Source organism: Pleurodeles waltl, chromosome 1_1 (assembly GCF_031143425.1).
Source record: "Pleurodeles waltl isolate 20211129_DDA chromosome 1_1, aPleWal1.hap1.20221129, whole genome shotgun sequence".
Taxonomy (NCBI): Eukaryota; Metazoa; Chordata; class Amphibia; order Caudata; family Salamandridae; genus Pleurodeles; species Pleurodeles waltl.
This window is the reverse complement of record NC_090436.1, coordinates 991,350,158-991,366,448: the sequence shown is the minus strand read 5'-3', so window position 1 is coordinate 991,366,448 and position 16,291 is coordinate 991,350,158. Positions and strand designations below refer to the sequence as shown.

General features: G+C 41.6%; 1 long non-coding RNA gene across 1 annotated transcript in view; it reads right to left on the bottom strand.

The window, feature by feature from the left end:
* Nucleotides 1–16,291, bottom strand: part of LOC138285771 (uncharacterized) — a 95,964-nt gene that overhangs the window by 60,176 nt on the left and 19,497 nt on the right. Inside the window, exons 3-4 of the long non-coding RNA XR_011201646.1 lie at nt 10,415–10,447; nt 2,573–2,599 (exon numbers count right to left, since the gene is read on the bottom strand). This is a non-coding gene — a long non-coding RNA (uncharacterized lncRNA). The remainder of the gene's footprint in view (nt 1–2,572; nt 2,600–10,414; nt 10,448–16,291) is intronic.

Below are 16,291 nucleotides of genomic sequence, written 5' to 3'. Positions count from 1 at the left end.
TATTTACAAGGAAACGTTAACGTGAGGCTCCGTTTGCATGGCTCAATGATGAGAAATACTTTTTATTTCTCCTTGTTTTTGCTTTTTCTGTGTGTGCTGCATTCTGCAGTACACATAGAAAGGGCAAAAGGTCATTAATTACTGTTGATGCGTAGGAATGTGTCCCTTTCTGCACATAAACAATCATTAAATAATGACAATTTGCTACTTCTATGTGTGGTGCATTCTGCAGTACACATAGGAGAGACAAATCGCTATTATTGATTGTTTATATGCAGGAAGGTACAATTTCCGGCATACAAACAATCATTACCTGCAATGCAAGGAATCCTGGCACTATGGTGCCAGGGTGCCTGTGTTGGGGCTAGGCAGCTAAATTTAGTGCCAGCTCTAGGGGAAACACAAGTTGCACTGTATTTTTGGAAATACAGTGCCTCCCTGCATTTCTGAAGTGACACAGCATGATGCTGCCAATTTTGACACAGCCCCCCCCGCTGCACCACTTTCTTGTGAAACCATCCCTCAATTCTGGAATGCAAAGAAGATTTTTTTGAGTCTTATTAAAAATGGTTTCTTTTTCTAGATGTGATCCAGATTTATGCAAAAATGGTGCATCAGCTCTGATGTGCCACTTTTTCTGCCCCCCGCCCCACCTAACGACACCATGGGTGCGTCTCATTTACAATATGGTGCACCATGGCACACATTATGCCAATAGCATAAACATTTTATATGCTATTGTAGTGCTTTGCTGCACTAGCATAAATGTTTTTTACGCTAGTGCAGCAAAGTGGAAGGCGGCCCATTGATTAAAATGGGTGCATCACTTTAACGCCTGCTTTGAGCAGGTGATAAAAATTATGCCAAAAATGATGCAGTGAAATCCTGTAGATTTCACTGCACCATTTTTGCGGGCCTCCTAACGCTGGAACGCCCCCCATTGCATACATTATGCCTGTCGCAGGCATAATGTGGTGCAAGGGGTCGCAAAGTGGCGCAATGCATCCATTCTGCCACTTTCTAAATATGGCACAGCAAAAATTGCATCTTTGAGCTACATTAGCGTAAACCAAAATACACTGGTAAGGCACAAGGAGGCGCTAGGGCCTTGTAAATCTGGCCCTTAGTTTTTTAGCAAAACATACACTGACAAATTTAAAGGCAAAATGAATTCAAAAGAATTAAGGCTTATGCATAGCAGTGTAATCCGCCAAAGCATTAGAGCTTGTAAGTGGGTGCTGACAGGAAATTTGTGGAGGGCAATTACCTGTGCTTGAGAAGCTGGTACAACAGGAAAAATGTGGTGCAGTAACTAGGAGTCAGACCATAAAAAGGTCTGGGTGATATGTAAAAGAGCTCGAATTATACTCCCTTCTTGACCAGGAATGACTTGCATGCTGACTGCATGTGTCATACGGTGATGTGATTACATTATGAATGTAAGTTTGCCTCAAAGCAGGTGTAGATAATGGAAGACATTTGTGGTACGTTTCAATCACATTCAGAGAGTTCATACACAAAGGGGCATATTTATACTCTGTTTGCACCAAATATGCATCAAAGATTTTGATGCACATTTGGCGCAAACCCTGCACCATATTTAAACTTTGACACCCGAGCGCGCGGATGTCAAAATTCCTCCATGTGCATCATTTTTTGGATGCGGGAAACTGCCTTGTGTTAATGATATGCAAGGTAGGCGTTCCAGCCCAAAAAATGACTTTAAGGCCTATGCGCCTTATTTATACTCCTGCGTCATTTTGACGCACAGGAGGGGGTGGGCCTTAGAAAACGGCGCACAGCCTGATGTGTGCTATTTTTTAATGCCTGGGTGAGGGCAGGCGTTAAGGGACCTGTGGGCTCACTTCCATGGTCTCTGACCATGGAAGGAGCCCAGAGGTGCCCTTCCCTGCCCCCAGGGACACCCCCTGCCACCCTCGCCCACCCCAGGAGGGCACCCATGGATGGGGGGACCCATCCCAGGTAAGTTGAAATAAGTATTTAAAAATAAAAAAAATAAACTGCCATGGGGGCCTAATTTGGGCCCCCCTATATGCCACTGTGCCCAATGACCATGCCCAGGAGACAGAAGTCCCCTGGGCATGACCATGGGGCAAGGGGGCATGGCTCCTGTCTAGGCTAAGACAGGAGAAATTTCAGTGGGGGTTGTGCGTCAAAAAATGGCACAAGTCCGGTTGAGGCACGATTTTTGCCTGAAACCTGACTTGCACCATTTTTTGATGCACAACCCCCATTTTCTCCCACGCCGGCGCTGCCTGGTTTGAGTCATTTTTTGATGCACAACCCCCATTTTCTCCCACGCCGGCGCTGCCTGGTTTGAGTCATTTTTTTTTACTCTGACCAGTCTGCAGCTAACATCATTCCTTAAAAAAGGCACCCGCATTTTGCGTAAGAATGGCATGAGCCAGCGGTAAAAAAATTTACGCCAACCAGCGCCGGCACTGGTTGGCGTCAAAAAGTATAAATGTGGGCCAAAATGTCGACAGCGAGACATTTTCAAGTATGCTGTTTCTGATTCAACTCAAATTTTGAATATCACCACAATTCTTACCTTATACAGTCCATTTGGATAGAACCCCTGCACAGAAAAGATATTAGGTATTAAAAGATTTGTTAGACTTAAGCGTCTCCCATAGTATGCTTGTTGTCGGAAATAAACATATTAATAATGACCCTAGCCCCACCTGTGGTACAAGCTTATTTCATTAGCTTCAATTAAAGACAAAATTTAGCACAAGTGTCTTCTGAATACAGGGTGACAGATTGCATCAGATCACGCTGTCAGCAGCGTAACCCAAAAAAGTGCAGAAAGTGATGAGGGGCCCTCATATCTCACAAACATTCATTGGTTTTCGGTTAAATGGGACCCACTGAAGCAGCAGGGCCCTCTGCACCACAGAGGCTAAAGGAGCCTCCATAATGCACCCTGCTTGCTGTATTGAGAGAATGACAGCAACAGTGTGCTTCTATTTTGGTATGGTGATTCTGATGCATCACGCTTTACCACCTCCACCCACTTCCTCCTTTTAGAACTTTCTTTTTAAAGGGTGAATATTTTTCCTTGGAAGTAGGAAACCCAGTCAGTCCTTACAAATTCTTGCTGTTTCTCTTTTGGAAAGGCAGGCGGCTCTGTAGCTAAATGTGTGTATTTATTCCTAGGTCTATATTTAGTTATGGTGCCTTTCTTTTGCTCTACAACATGGGGGTATTTTACAGTTCCTTTTAAAACGACTATGCTGCATCATGGTCATAATGTATAGTCACAGATTGAGAACGTGGTGACCTTACTCACTACTATGATTGCTGTGGGTTGTGTTTCTTTTTGTTCCATTTTCGGAGACACATGGAGCTTGATTCACAAAGATATATATACATGTGTATATTTACTTATGTGTAGATCTACTCCTACATCCACATACAGCTCTTTACTGCTTTGCATTAATATGTCCCTATCAACCTGCCCCTTACATTTCTCCAAGTCCCTCCTATTTAATATGTTTTCACTATGTTGCAGTTACTCCCCTTTGTCCCTCCCAAATGTAGTACAAAAATTATACCTACCTGTGTGGAGAGTTAGGAAAAGTAAGCACAGAAAAGATTAAAGAGGCGAAAGTCTCCTGTTGTAGGTGTGTGAATTGCATTTTGTGATACAAGAGCAATACTTGTGAATCAGACCCAAGGGAAATCATGGTCTATGGCTTAAATCTTGGTAGCTTCAGTCAGCTTTTCATACTTCTTATGTTGATAAAATAAGTGCCATTGAGTGAGATACCGAAAGTGTCTGTTATTTAGGGCTAAGATTCCCTAAAGGGTGAACATATAATTTACAAATACGCACGTTATGTTACTCACATGCTGGTACTGCACACTGCTCACTGCTGTTTTTAATTTGTCACTGTTGAAGATTTTTCTACTCAGACATCAGTGCCTTTAGATGGAAGACATATGGTTTCTAACTAGTTTCATGGATTGTTGTCTGAATGAACACCTTGCAGAGGTCCACAACAAAACGTTCTCTCCTTTTTTGTCAGTTCTGTCTTGTTACATCTAACATATACAGCTCAAGTAATCTACACTGAAAGAGATACTAGGTTTAGCACACCTCAACCTTTGCTTGCTGTGAGTGTCATTCAACACAAGCATCATCCAAATGCTGACTGTAGTTGCCATGTATGACATATTGAGTTTGGCCACTGCATTAAGGAATGTAAGCATTTTATTGGTGTTTATTAGACCTGTCAGCCTAAAGGTAGTGCTCCGCCAAACATTTTGCCTCTATCCTCCATATTTTTCTGATCTAACTTTTGTTGGCCTTTAAGCTTTGCAACTTTACCACTGCTAACCACTGCTACACGCACATGCTCACTCCAAAAAACATGGTAAGATTGGCTTATCCCCAATTGGCACATTTAATTTACTTATAGGCCCCTAGTAAAGTGTTACTACATGTGCCCTGGGCCTGTAAATGTAATGCTACCCGGGGGTCTGCAACACCGATTGTGCCATTCCTTAAGTTACCCTTTAAACATGTCTCAGGTCTGCCATTGCAGCCTGTGTGTTCAGTGATGAACTGTCATTTCAACTATGCAACAAAAACACATTCTGCCAGGCCAAACTTTCCCTTTTAATGCATATAAGCCACCCATAGGGTAGGTCTAAGAAGCCCACAGAGCAAGGTGCAATTTATGTAAAAAGCAGGATGTGTACTTATAAGTTTTACATATGCTGACAGTGAAAAACACATACATTCATTTTTCAGTTTTTCATTAGTGTAGGGCCTACCTCTTCCTTAATATAAAATCGGGATTATCTATTACATCTAATAATAATGAGTCCCAAATATGAACAGGTAAGTAAGTCATGTTTGGTATCTTTGGAATTGTAATGAGAAATCCGCTTTTATGGTAAAGACAGATTTCAAAATACAGTTTTGAAAATGGCACTATTAGAAAGTTGGCACTTTCTTGCCTTAGTCATTCAGTGTCTGAAACCTATCTCTGGGTCACATTACTAGAATTAGTTGACAATTTGCCCTTGCGTAATCTTCTCAGACAGCCACACATAATTCAGAGCTTAGGAATGCCTGGATGAGCCATCACTTTCAGGATGGGGCATAGAGCTGGGTACATCCTCAATTACAGCCGAAAAGGGCATGTCCTGCCTTAACAAAGAGGGCTGCATACCCCCGTAGTTAATTTGGAGCCAGGGCAGGAAAGGCACGAAACCTGTGCACTTCAAAAGAAATCCTCTGGAAGAATGCAGCATATCTGATGCATCTCCTCTGCTAAGCGGTGCAACCCCCAGGAGAACGAATGTATCACCTCTGCTGTGTGGACTTTCCCGGCACCAGGACTTCACATCACCCTCGCAGCCCGCACCCTCTTCGAGACCACCACTGTGTGACACATCCCCAATGCAGGCCATCATATTGCAAGCCCCTTGTCAAAGGCATCCTTGATGACAACACAGGACTCTGCAATGCAACCCTCTAGTTTCTTCCAAACCAGTCCATGCATAATGCACCCTTGATGCAGGACTTCACATTGCACATCCTCTATTTGATGATGCTGAAGGACTTCAAATCACAGACTTTCAGCTCCCCAGAACCGATGCTGCACAACAAATCAGTTTCCCAGAACCCATATCGCCTCAGCTTCATGACACATCCACAACCTGGGACCTCTCAGTCCTCTGCCACCAGCATTTAAGGTACTCTTGTTCAGCAGGCCAAACTTGGTACCTGTAGCCAGCCAGCATTCTATTGAGGTCAGCCTAAACTTGTGATTTTGTTCTGGTCTGGCATGACCAGATATTCACAGTTGGCGCCTTGTGCTTTTTGGTAATATTTTCACTGAACTCTTTACATTTGCATATCTCTGGTCCTACAGTTTGGATTTTTGTAATTTTGGTCTTGATTTATTTAATAAAATATATTCTATGTTTCTAATTTAATGTGGGATCCGACTTGTGTTGTGTTGTCACATTGCAGCTGTTTGAAGTGTGCACAAATACTTTACACATTGCCTCCAAGTTATGCCTGATTGCTCTGTACCAAGCTACTATAGGGCTGAGCACAGGTTAATTTGAGTCTGCTTGTGACTTCATCCTGCTAATGATTGTGCTTGCTGCTTGAGTAGGGTTTCATCCCTCTTAAACATTTACCCAGATTCCTATAGTGTTGTAGTTGAAAGAGGTCACATAAGGAGATGCAGACGTCATGTCTTTCCTTTTTCTGCATGCATTAAATTAAACCTAGCAAAGATGTTTGAGTCCTGAGTAACTCTAATCCATCTCTGCCTTTTACATGTAGGTGGACCTCAAAGAGGCATTCCTTGTTCATTTGGTACTTAGAAGATATTAAGCCTCTGAACCATATACTTGGGTAGGTCTAAAACGACATGGGTTTCTTACTTGTGGTTGGCAGTAAACTCCACTCTGCAGGCACAGTTCACAGAGTTTTGCCCACTTCACACTCTGCTTCCAGTGTGGAGTTCGGCAAAAACTCCTCCAAGCACCACATCCTGGCACCCACCCCTTGGAATCGACCATTGTGTGATTTTTTTTCTGGTCCTCTTCAAAGTGTCCTTCTGACTTATGCGACCCAGTGTGGAATTCAGACAAATCCTCTTTGTCAACAAAAATGTGCCTTTTCAGCCAATGCAATGCACTCTTGAATGCTTTATTTGACCCCCCCCCCCACGGCTTTAGCTGCTCCAAGCTGTTCTGCCACAAAGGAGGAAGAGTTAACTGTCCAGCAGCCTTGATTGGCAGCTCGGGCAGAGATTTCAGACCCAGATTTGTACCTTTCCTAAGAGGAGCTGAAAGTTTCTTAGAGAAGTCTACAGGACATGACAGGAAAGGAGGAGAGGAAACCATAGGGTTCTGAGGGGAACACAGGCTCCTGGAGGATAATCTGGAATGGTGACAGCATCACCCAGGGGAAGTCTGAGGCTAGCACACTGTCTGTGGATCCATGGGCAGGGTGAATCAGCGGGCCCGGCTGGTAATCCCCTATCCTGTTAGCTAGGAATGCTTTGACAGAGGAGTTCATCAAGGCAACTTCCTTGGCCTGTGGAGTACTGTGCAGCATGATCCCTGCTTTCTGACACATAGTGGCCAGCACTGAAGTGGGCACCACAAGCGCTGCCCCTGCAGCACAGAACTGGGAAACCCAAGTCCTGTCTTGTACCCTACACAAGAACCTGACACTCCATGCCCTCCCCTCTGCCCCACACTGCACCATACCGAAAGCTCTGAGAACTGCTCCCTGGCCTTGAGAACTGCACCTCAACATCGGTTACATTGTGGTACCACAGCCCACACCGATTCTGTAGAGGATCGCACTGCTCAGGAATATGCATCATGGTGACGTCGTACCTGGATCACATTGTCCAGGTGGGACTGCAAAGGTGGAATTGTATAGTCTCCCCTGTTGGACTATACTACACCAAATTGGACAGGTCTGCTATTGTTGCCCTCTCTGTCATCCTTGAAGTAGGTATTTGGTATTGCATAGGGATAGACACGTTATCACTGCTCCAAATGGGATCTGGAGAACTGTCTTACTTAGAGTTGCATGACTTTTTTGCTGCTTTGTGGGCCTCTGCAACTTGTGCGACCCTCTGTGTGCCTTATTCTGTAGCTGGAAGCCCGATGCTGCCTCTAACCTTTTTCGATCTGGGACCTCTCTCTAGTGACCCTCCAAACATCCCTCTGTGCCTGTGCCCCTTCAGTCAACATGCAGTGGGGCAGCAGGCTGCAATAGCACCTTGTGACCGCCTTCCTGCTGCTGGACTCCCTGCTGCCTCCCTTCAAAGATAAGTGTATCCAGGAGTGTATCTAGGACATTTGTTACAGATGCACTATGCAAAGAAACCCCTAAAGTGGATTCTGGTGTGTAGCACTTTTTCTACATCCGTAAATAAGCATATATCTTCTAATATCTATTTGCAGCTTTTCAAAGCATTAGTCTGCCTCATACATTAAAAAAAAAATAACACACTCCCCTATTACCCTTTTTCAGATGTTTTCTGACTTCCTATTAACTTTAATGATGCCCCCTCCTAAAATATACTTTTATTTTAGGCCCAACACTATGGACCACATTTACATAGCTTTTTTTTGGTTGCAAATGGACCGATTATGTGAATAGGGTCCATAGTACAACTCACTTATAGCTGGTGTGCAAGTTTGTGACCAAAAAAAAAAACATTTTCCCATGTACAAGACCCCAAATTGGCATTTTGTAACCTATTACCGAATCACAAAATGGGTATGCGATTGGGTATTAGGAAGTGGTGTGTTAGGGGCATCCCTTACTAATAGAGACTCGCAGTCCTATGTACAAATGTTTTGCGACTGGAATGTGATCACAAAACATTTGCGTTTTAACTCCAATTTTAACTTGGTGCTAACGCATTCACAAAGAGGAAGGGGTCCCCAACGGACCCCTTCCCCTTTATGAACTCATGCAAACATGTTTTTTGAGAGCAGGTAGTGGTCCCACGAACCACTACCTTCTCTTAAAAAATGAAACTGAATTTTTCTTTTTAAAAGTATTCATTTTTCCTTTAAGGAAAACAGGCTGGGCTTAAAAACAAAAAGATTGCTTTATTTAAAAGCAATCACAGACATGATGTTCTGCTGACCCCAGCAGCCACAATCCTTGTGATTTTAGCAATTCCCAGTGGGTCGCAAATTGCAACCTACCTCATTAATATTAATGAGGTAGGTGTATTTGCGACCCACTGGGAATCGTAAAAGAAAGTTAATGGAGTTACATACATTTGAAACTGCAATTTCCTAACTACGATTTGCAAAGAATCACAATTCTGAAATCTCAATTCCTAACTTGAATTCTCTCTGGCCTGTTGAATGTATTGAATCCCACTAGCATTGTTTTCAGATCATCTTGTGAAGATCCAAAGGTGCATTGTTAATATTTATACAATTTTCTTTTTCTGAATATTACGTTCTTCTTTATATTTTTAGCTGTTTTGAATTGTTCTATATGTGTTTTGTATGCCTTTTTTCCACTCCTGACAGGATTAAACTGTAAGCTCAAGCATTTATGCATTTCAAACCTGGCTACACCGAGCAGACTGTTGTACAAAGAGAATGGAAGCACTTCCAATATTCAGGTTGGGGTAGTTTTATTGAGTCAAGGAGAAATATTCTTTTAGTAGTGAGTCTTAAAATCTTTCCTGAGCTATAGATGGCCTGAGTTGTTTTGATGGTCAAACTAATATTCTTTCTCATCTGAGCAAAAGAAACGGAGTAGACCTGTTTTCTGTTTTTCCCCTTTTTTCAGTATCATGTCTTCATCCTGGCTCTGTGCTGAATCCGATGAGACGTAGTTCAACAGTGGTATTTCCTTAACCAAATAGGCAATGGATGGCCTTTCGGGTGGCTTTGAATATTATGCAGTTTGTTTTGAGGCTAATGCAGACTTGGAGGGAGAGCCAGTTAAGTTATATTATTGTCGAGTTAGTGAGGTCAAATTTCTCCAGGTGTTAGATGAGACATGCTGGGGCCTGTGGAACACCCTTCCCTTCTGTGAGTAAAATGGGCAGAGATGCAGTGTGGTGGACAGGAGTCCATACAACAGATAGATGATCGATTTCTGTGAGTGAAGACAAGTTATTTCATGGCATGACTGAATCCATTTTTATGGAGGAAAAGCTTAACATTTCTCAGAAAGGTAAACTGACACCAGGGTGCATTGATTTACTTTTCTTTACAATGAGTTCCTTGAAAGAGATATTGCATTGAGGGCTATGTAGTACTCAATGTAAAATGGGCGTTGAAGCCATCTACGTTCAACTTGATGAGTCATATTTAGGCTTCTTCTTTGCTGTTAAAGGCAAAGAGGATGAATTCAGTCTTGCTTCGGGTGAGATTCAGGTAGGTGCAAGGTTTGGATAAGGCAAAGTCAGTCTTTGAGTTTTTGAAAGTTGAAAACAGCAGTCATTCATATACAGATGAGTTTCATGATATCATCATATTTGTGACTTTTCTTATTGAAACAACATTATAAAACTTTATATTTCTTGTAAAACAACATTATATCGATGAAAACAGTTTTTTTTTAAAACATCCTACTCACAGTCCTCACTACATACACATTATATTGATGATATTCAATTTGGCAAGGTTCTGATGGCATATTTAGATGTAAAATATTCATGGGCACACCACATTTTACATTGACAGACAATGGCATGAATTTGAAAGATTTGGAGTGCTTCTGTGTAGTTCCATGTATCTTGGGCAGTGGACAAAGCTTTTTTAAAAGAGATATAATTGTCAGCATATTAAAATAATGTTGATGCACTAAATGGTGTAGTGCCGAAAGCATACAAAATTCTTGTTGCATATGAAAGTTTTGCATTACCTCATAGCTTGAATCCCATCCATATTTTTCCATCTTATTGGAACAAAAAACAAAGCAGTGTAAGTCATTGTTCAATTATATCGTTTTTTAAGCAAAATAATATTAAGGCACATTTTCTTTAATGTTATATATGTTATTGGAGACTTCAGGTTGATAAGATCATTTGCAATGTGCAATCTTTGCACTTTTCTTAAAATATTGTGTGCAGGCCTTCAGTCATAAAAAGTTTAAGATATACATTGCACTATTTTTCAGGATAAGTAGCTAGAATCTTACTGAAAAAGTCCATAGAGCTAAGTTCATTCTTTTCCAAAGTCAAGACTCCTCAAAATGAAAAGCCCGGCCCCAATCGGCTCAACAAAATATGCATCAATGTCAAATGGCCCATTCATAGAAGAAATATTTTAAAAAGAAGTGCTTTCTCAACTTAAAAAAAATAATGAAGAAAATATCTACGTTACAACAAACCAGGCTGAGGAGTAGAGTCAGCCACCTTATGCCTTTAGAATGACCTAACGCACAAAGTTGAAAAGAACAGAGTGGTTGCCCTACTGCTAATAGAACTATCAGTGCCATTTGACACTGTACTCTACATACACTATTACAAAGACTCCATCATCTCCGAATATATGGAAATGCTCTAAAATTGATTGGTGTTTAACCCAGTGACAGGCAAAGCATGGTATACGTATGACATTTCACATCAGCTTCTCACACTCAACATTGTGACATCGCTCGAGACCCCACTATACCTCTTCTATTATTCTACATCTACATAACCCCTTTTCTAGGCCTGATTAAATCAGTCAACCTCACCTGTCACAACTATGAAGATGACAAGTAAATTGCTCTAAAACTGTATGACCCAGAAGACATTTATGATTCAAAAATTGTTGACTGCATTTGCACCATAAGTGCATGGTTGAGTCATTGCATAACCCTGAAGACCATACAGACAGGAATGGTGGCCTGTGGACAATAGAAAAAAATATCAGCCTATCACTATATAGCTCAGGGAAATAAAGGTCCTTCCAACACTATCAAGAGAAGAAAGAAGCCTAGGAGTAACCACAGACTAGCCATGGGTTCAGACCTATTTGTGCTATCACATGTCAATAAGATCATGAAGAACACCTCTAGACAAGGAAAACACTATGTAGCACCTTTCATTACCTTGGACACTAGCACAAAAACTGCAACATCTCCTCATAGTCATAATCTCTAACCTTGACTATCCCAACAACCTATATCTTGACGTACCCAGTTTCAGCATATGAAAAATACAACTAGTGCAAAATGCTATTGCAAGATTATTTTTCTGCTTTCACTGTAGAAAATACAAACCCCTAGTCCTGCAATCACTCCTCTGGTTACCTACAGTGTTCATTCACTCTGCGTTGTCCAAAGAGCCTTACAAGGAAAAGGATTGCTATACCTACAGGACATTGAGCACCAGGCTTGCACCACAGACCACTATTCCACGTTGCTATAAGAAATGAATAGGAGCCATTATTTTCTCAGTATAAGCAGCCAAGTTTTGGAGCTCACTACCAGCCAAGATTAAAAAAGGAGCCACTGTTTTCTCATTATAAATGGCCAAGTTTTGGAGCTCACTACTAGCCAAGATTCAAAGCATTCAGGAGCATATACACTTCACAGTATGAAATATGGCTATTTCAACAATAACTATATCATCATACAATGCTGGGATAGAGCCTGGAGTGCTATTCACACCTTCAAATACAATCCGTAGTTTGCAGCCCACAAATATGGATGGGCCAAACCAGCACACTATTTTCCATATTGTCGTACGCTATGGAGAATTAACATATAGCAATGTCAGGTTAATATACACTAGTGCCAATTTGTTTGTAATCCTTCTGGCCCACACTAACACTAATAGCATAACCCTCTTCAGTAAGCTGCCATTTGGAGTTCATACAGCGGGCATAACTCATTTTTTTTCCCAGTCCTCCTTCACTCACATAAGGCATATCTGCTACGAGCCTTGTCTATTACCCAGTACTGTATCTGCCCATAAAACAGCACCATCAATTGAACAGGCATAAAATAACTGTAGGAATCTTCCACATATAGCTGGTGAAGGAGAGTACATAATCCTAGTTCACCACTACAGGTCTGAGTTAGACTGATATTATGATCACTTCTTTACATCTCACAACAGTCATATATGGGATGACAGTAACAATGTCCATGCCAGCAGATCTACCTACAATTTCCCTGCCAACAATGACTACTTAAGACCATTAATGTTAAACCAAACTACTCAAAGTTGACAACCTAGTGCAGTAGCCAGCGACATGGGCTATGAAATACTACCATAAAGGGAACTGCAGAGTTGCAAAAAAATGTCAGCTAGATGAAAATCATAAACTCTGAACGTTCTTTCTCACCTCTTCATCAAACACACTGAAAAGATCTTCTTTTATTTTTTTATTGTCCTCATAATAGTCTGCATCGGCGAACAAGGGTCATCAACATGTGCCCAAAAGGAAACAACCCATCCAATTCGGTCAGTCGACATTGAAGGGCACATGTAACTTCTCCTCTCCCCACCCTGATACCTAAGCCAACCAGACTCGCGTGTATAACCCCATGAAAACAAGGGAACTATAATCATTGGACTATACAAAACAAAAATTACCACATTGCTGGGCATTTTCCCAGATAGCCCAATAATCATTTCTTTTGCTAAGGGGACCCATATACTCCAAACTGCAGTAATAGTTTATAGATGCCGACCAACCGGAGGCTGAAGGGGATGATGACAAAATCCACCTCAGGAAGATTTGCCATCTAGCCAGAAGAATCAGCCAAAACAGCAGTTGCTTATAACATCCAGAGAGCTTCGAGTCCCATGTTGAACCATGTGCTACTCCAAAAATTATTAAGGAGAGAGTTACCTCCACCTCTGAACTTATGACATCTTTAAGTGTTCTTTCTACGGCAGCCCAAAAGTTACTAAGCTTAGAACAGCTCCAAAACATATGCACATCATTTGCCTTTACCTCACCACAGCGTGGGCAATTTCTCTTTGACTTCCCCAAGGCTAACAGCTTCTCCGGGGACCAATATAATCTATGCAGCGTAAACAAATGATTTTTCTTCAGTGAAGCCGAGCTGGTGGCAGACCAAAGCATAGAGCAAGAAGTTTCCCATGTTTTACACATCTAAAGCTGGGAGGGCCTCTCCCCATTTCTTCACCTGAAGAGGCAGCACACCATCCGATGCGTCTAATAACGCCTGGTACCAAAATGCAATCTCTTTATAAACCGAAGCTTGAACTAGTTTCTCTTCCCAGATGTTCTTCACGGCATCCTCTTCTTGGATAGTGGTGACCCAGCTGGCTAACTGATAGTATTTAAACTTTGAAATCCTATATCCCACTAATTCCTCAAATTTAGACCAGGAGATCAACTTGGAGCCCTTCATAATTTGTCCCCACCTTGCCACCCCCTGACCTTTAACGGAAGTGGCAACTTATCTGTAAGACAATCAGGGGTACCAGGTGAGTCCCAGACCGGGGCAAAAAACTATAATACGTAATCTCTAATGCTTGTCAAACCAACCACCAGACCCTGGCTGCACCCTTACGTATCTTCAAATGAATCTTTTTGAAGTATTTTGGATGACCAAATTTATACAAAAATGTTTCACCCGCCTTTGATAATTCCTAGAGTCATTGTGTCCCAAAATACCATATTCTCAGATCTATCACGTAACAAAATCCGCACATTCTTCAAATGAAAGGCAAGATAGTATTTATAATAATCTGGAGCCGCAATCCCTCCTTTTTCTTTTTTCCTAAATCATTTTTGCCATGCAATACGCACCCCTTTAGATTACCATTCAAACAAAGTCAAGCCCCCCTGTAACTTTTTAAACCAACACCCCTTAAATTCTAATGGAATTGCATTGAACAAAAAAGAAAAATTTGGGAGAATAATTATTTTAAGAATATTAACTCTTCCTGTGAGAGACAGGGGGAGACCGGCCCAGGTTCTAAACAGTCTTCTAGTTTCTGCGCACGCTTTATTAAAGTTAACCTTAGCCACTTCCTTTAGGCTAGAAGTGAATTGAATCCCCAGATATCTAATCTGTTGCTTAACTAGGGGGCAATTGTAAGTAGTATTCCAACACATAATCTCAGTTTTCTCCGGGTTCACAGAGTATCCCAACACCCTACCAAAATCCTCTAACAGCAGCGTGATTATGGGAAGAGATTGAATCAAATCACTGGTATGGATTATGAGATCATCGGCATGTAAGGCAACCTTCTTTACCCAGCCCTTACTTTGGAAAGGGAGAATCTGTCTATCAGCTGTAATTGTTGCAGCCAACAGCTCAATATATAGATTAAAAAGGAGAGGGTACAATGGACAGCCCTAACAAGTCTCTCGCCCAATCCTAAATCTCAGAGATACCTTATCATTAACCAAGATACTAGCGGTCGGGCATTTATGAATAGCCTGAATTGCTCTAACAAATTTTGGCCCAAACTTATACACCTCCATGACAGACTGTAAGAAGGACCAGTTAACCCGATCAAAAGCCTTAGCAGCATCGAAGGTAAGAACCGTTAATGGAGCCCCCCTTGAATTGCCATATCTACTGCACCTAATAAATCATGGGTAAGTTCATGCAATTGTGTACCCTTAATAAAACCCTTCTGATCTTCATGAATCAACGTGCAAATCGGTTCCTGAAGCCATTTAGACAAAACATAAGTATAGAGTTTGTAATCTGAGTTCAACAAAGAGATACGTCGATATCAACTGCATTGTACCGGGTCTTTCCCGGCTTTTAGAAGGAGGCTAATTATGGCATCATCCCAGGACTTTGGCATATCTACACCTTCCTGCAGAAGAAGGTTAAACAATTCCACTAAAATTGGCATGAGCTCATCACATAACAAACAGTACAATTTATTCGGCAAACCATCCGGCCCAGGGGCCTTCCCATTTTTAAAATTTTGTATCGTTGCCTCCACCTCCCCCTGATCTATCCTCCTCTCCATCAGTAATTGATCAATTGCATCTAGATGGGGGAGATGAATCTCCTCCAAAAAGCCTATGGCCACCTCTTCTGAAATCTTCAACTCATCAGTACAAAGATTCTGGAAAAAGGCTGTGAAAGCCTCCTCTATCTCAGTGTCTCCCATACTCAAGGATCCGGTAATCTCTGATTTAATTAACGAAACATAATTCCTAGCACGGTCCATTTTCATTTTCCATGCTAAAAGCCTACTACAGCCTTCCCATATTCATAGTAAGCATACCGACTACTGTCCCATCTCCTTCTATTTTTCCTCTCAAGAAATACATGTAGCTCTGTTTTAGCAGATTCTAATTGGGTTTCCAAAGTAGCTAACTGACTATCCTCATTATGATGAATTTTTTAAATTGCTTTCTGCAAGGAGGCTATCTGGGATTCTAAACACTTTAGCTGTTTTCTCTCTTCCCTATATTTATAGGTAGCCAAATCCACAAGCCTTCCTCTAATAAAAGCTTTATATGCATCCCACATCATCTGTAAAGTGGTAGAACCATAGTTAATATCCAAAAACTCTTTTGTATCCTGCCTCAGACCATCAACTATCAGTTCATCCAAAAAAAGAGCTTGGTTAACTGTCCACCTGGGGATAGAGGACTGAATATTAAGAGAAACACGCCACTTTACCACAGAGTGGTCCGAAAGATGAGCCAGAGCATAGCCTACATAGTTCACCATATCACCTAGATTATTCTGTACCAAAAAAAATCTATCCTAGACCGGTGGCCATACTTTTTATTGTGAAACGTAAACCTTGGACCCTCACCTCCTTTCCAAAGCCAAATCTCTACCAGGCCGAAGTCT